The sequence below is a fragment of the Taeniopygia guttata genome, chromosome 5 (assembly GCF_048771995.1).
Source record: "Taeniopygia guttata chromosome 5, bTaeGut7.mat, whole genome shotgun sequence".
Lineage (NCBI taxonomy): Eukaryota > Metazoa > Chordata > Aves > Passeriformes > Estrildidae > Taeniopygia > Taeniopygia guttata.
In genome coordinates, this window is record NC_133030.1 from 64966841 (window position 1) to 64970830 (window position 3990).

Genomic DNA, 3990 nt, shown 5'->3' on the forward strand with positions numbered 1-3990 from the left:
CAGTTGAAATAGTCCCTGCCTTTTCTATGCTGTTATGGGTGTCAATTGACAGGGAATCCCCATTTTCCATTATTTTCCAGTTTAAATAGCAAGGGAAACCTTGACAATGCTTTTTATGGGCATGAATTAAGGGTAACCCTTTTTGTTGTCCAAAGGCTTAAACTGAGGGGGAAGCCCAGCTATCCCTCTTTCTTAAGGGTTTGGATTGAGGGGAAAATCCCTGTGTCATCACTGGAGAGACTTAAAGTGAGGAAAGCCTCTCTTTTCCCAATATTCTAGGGAATTAAACTAAAGGACAAAAGCTATTTATTTGCCATTGTATCCCTTTCAGTGGAGGCAACTTCCCCATTTCCTCATTTTAAGGAATTCACTTGAAGGAGGCTCTTCTTGAATGCTTTTTCAGCATTTTAAGGGTTTAAAACTACTTTTCTGGGCACTTCTTTCTGTGGCCTAGGACTAAATATCTCAGGGAAAGGCAAGCCTAGCATGTACTTAACCTTGATGCTGCCCAGGAAGCTATTTTTTTTTCCTTATTTTTATTTATAATGTAGTTAGTCCTAATTAGTAGCCCCAAGGAGACTTGGACTGTTCATAGAATTAGTATTCTTCTCCACCCTTAGTCTCATGTTGAGTACTACTTAGTAGTCACTGAGGAATAATATAAGCTAACAGCAAATTACCCAACTTATCTAGATATGCTGCCTAAAGAACAAAGTTTTATTTCTTACCAGTTTCCTTGCCCTTTTGCTCCAAGTAGTTGTAGCAAAAAAGAAAGTGCTGTTATTTCCCTGAAGAGTTTTCTTCTATATGCATCCCATTACTCCCCTTGAATTCAAATCAGAGGAGCCAAACAGCTACAGCTGCTCTGAGGGCTTTTATACCCGGTGGGGTTTGCCCCCTCCCTTTTCCTGGGTGTCATGGGAACGAGAGGTGGGGCCCAATCAGGGGTATATTAACCCCAGCCTTTGCCAAGGGGCTTCATTCCCTCTCTGGGATCCACTGGTGTAAGAGCTCTCCTCTTATTTTTATGAAGAGGCTCTTTCAGCTTACCTTGTTCTCTGCAGGTGCTTTTGGGCTTCTAATGTAACAGAGGCTTTGAAGATACTGTGAAGAAAGCAGCACTGAACACAGGGAGTATTTAATTTCATGATTTGGGGTTGTGCATTCAGGGGTGGTGAAGTGCTTCTGTAATCTCTGACATTTTTTGTTTTGTTTTTTTTTTTTAGGAGGAGTGCAACTTCCTGTAGTTCCAGGTTGTGTTGAGTACAACATTTTTTCAGCAGAGTGATCATGTTCTAAAAGGGATCTGCCCTGTGTCAAAGATGATGTCTGAGATTGAGGTTTCAGGTGAGTTGAGGATTGGGACTAGGAGTGGGAGAGTGAGCAAGGTACCCAGTTAACAGGTATAGTGGTGGGGTTTTGCAGGCAGTAGGGTGAGAAATGGTGTCTATTTGCAAGGCTTTTCGCAAGCATAGCAGAGGCATTCATGTGTCATACAGCGCACAAGCTCATCCACTGAACTCACAGAAATGCCATGTAACTTTGCCTCTCTAAACCAGGTGCCACTCATAATAACAGCCAAACCTTAGACTAGGGATGGAACTGGAGACTTGAGCACCCAGGCACACTCAGGAGAGGATAAGTATCTGACTTGCTGGGATTTGGCCCACATAACACTAAAGGCATCCATTTATTTTCCTGTTCTTTCTTCTATCTGACTAAGAGGCTAACAGGAGATCCCCTCCGAGGCAGACTCATTTCAGGTACAACATGTATTCGCATTTCCACTCATACAAAAGACAAGTCAGGGCTGCGGCCTGGGGATGGGAGTAGTGGCCCCCTTCTGCACCCGATGGGGATTTGAATCCCCAGATAGGTGCAAGATAAGTCAAGAGCTACAACCCACAGAGGGGATGGAAGCGAGGTGCAAGGTTGAGACTCCCAAGGAGGGGTTTTTGAGTTCGTTTTAGAGATGAGGATGTCCAAGAAGTGTCTACTTAGGCCAGCTAAAGGAAAAGTGTCTGTTTTGATCACAGTGCTGAGGTGCGCAGGGCAGAGCAGTTCTGGTGTGTGTCCTGTCACTTGTCTCTGGTGCACTCTCTGTTCTTTGGGTCTCTCAGTCCTTTCTTCTCATCAAAATCTCTCCCTGGCCTGTCCCCTTGTTTTTCATGTCCTGTCCTGTGTCACAGGTGTCTGCACATATTTGTCCTAGAGCTGCTCTGCCCTGCTGCTTAGCGTGTAATAGCACAAGTCCTGGGGACTTGAAATTGGTAATGCAGGGTGTAGTTGTGTTCTAGATTGTGTTAGGAGATTGACATAACATGTTTGGTGGTGTTAAGTTTTCTTGCACCTGTTTGATACTAGTCCTAACTTCCTTTCAGATGCAGACATTTCAAATCTGTGGCAGAGGGCTCCAATCCTGAGTGAGGAACTTCCCATGAGCAGGTCAGCCATTGTTTGCATTTACAGGGGAAGCCTAAATGGTGACTCTGTTACAGCCCTGTTCTTTGCCTTTATTCTTAGGAGGTCCAGACAGATAGCGGCAGTCAAGGCCCAGTGTGCCAGGTGAGCAGTGGACAGAAGCAGTTTTTCTCACTCAGGTTTCAGTTTTTGTTGCAGCTGTAAGCATCCATTCTTGTTTTTGTGCTTTAGGAAATACACTGGGAGTATGCCAAGCCCCTGTCACCAGCTGGCTGATGGACTGGGTTTCCTGCACTTATGAGCCCTCTGGAAGTATTACAGGACCCTGTGATGAAGCTTTCTGATTTTACATTTCAAGGTCCCATCCTGGTAGGCCAGAGCAGTGGCCAAGGAGCTGTGGTGAGTTGGGGAGGTAGGGAGGAGGAGTGAGAGTCCTCTTGAGTTTTAGCATTGTCTCCCCTTAGCCTAGGTGTAGCCTGCAATGACGGCGTCAGAATCCAACCACACCTGCAGCGTGCAGGCCAAGAACCCGGGCATTCTGAGGAGGATGGAGAATAGCAAAATTATCAGGTTTTGGGCAATATGCTGTTAAGGCTGTGCACCGATGTTTGGTTTTCTTTCTCTTGGCAGGCCAAGAGGTGACAGCTGGAACTTACCAGACAGGCAGACAACCTTCTTCTGCAGCCAACAGGGCTTTGCATCCCCATATATGTGCAAGATAAGTCAAGGGCTATAACCCACAGAGGGGATGGAAGAGAGGTGCCAGGTTGGGACTCCCCAGGAGGGGGTTTTGAGTCAGTTTTGGAGATGGGGATGTTGAAGAGTTTCCTAAGCCCACCTAAATGCAAAGTGTCTGTTTTGGTCTCAGTGCTGAGGTGCGTAGGGCAGAGCAGTTCTGGTGTGTGTTCTGTCACTTGTCTCTGGTGCACTCTGTGTTCTTTGGGGCTCTCGGTCCTTTCTTCTCATCAAAAGCTCTCTCCCCGTGTTCTGTCTCCTGATTTGTCATGTCCTGTCTTGTGTCACGGGTGTCTGCACATGTTTGTCCGGAGCGTCTCTGCCCTGCTGCCTAGCCTGTAATAGCACAAGTCCTGGGGACTTGAAATTGGTAATGCAGTGTGTAGTTGGGATCTGGATTGTGTAAGGAGATGGCCATAACATGTTCAGTGGTGTTAAGTTGTCCTGCAGCTGTTTGATACTAGTTCTAACTTCCTTTCAGATGCTGACAGTTCAAATCTGTGGCGGAGAGCGCCAGTCCTGGGTGAGGATCTTCCCATGAGCAGGTCGGTCATTGTTTGCATTTACAGGGGAATTCTAAATGGTGACTATGTTACAGCGGTGTTTTTGTCTTTATTTTTAGGAGATCCTGGCAGATAGCAGCAGTCAAGGCCCATTGTGCTAGGTGAGCAGTGGAGAGAAGCTGTTGTTTTTGCTCAGGTTTCGGTTTTTGGTGCGACCGTAAGCATCCGTTCTTGTTTGTGTACTTTAGGGAATCCCTTCGGAGTACGCATAGCACCTGTCACCAGCTGGCCAATGGACTGGGTTTCCTGTGCTTTATGAGACCTCTGGAAG

General features: G+C 46.3%; 1 long non-coding RNA gene across 1 annotated transcript; it reads left to right on the top strand.

Moving 5' to 3' along the window:
* Window positions 1–1962: 1962 nt before the first annotated feature.
* LOC140684201 (uncharacterized) lies at window positions 1963–3487 on the top strand. Its single transcript, XR_012056134.1, has 3 exons — window positions 1963–2445; window positions 2524–2565; window positions 2653–3487. It is a non-coding gene; the product is annotated as an uncharacterized lncRNA (long non-coding RNA).
* Window positions 3488–3990: the final 503 nt, after the last annotated feature.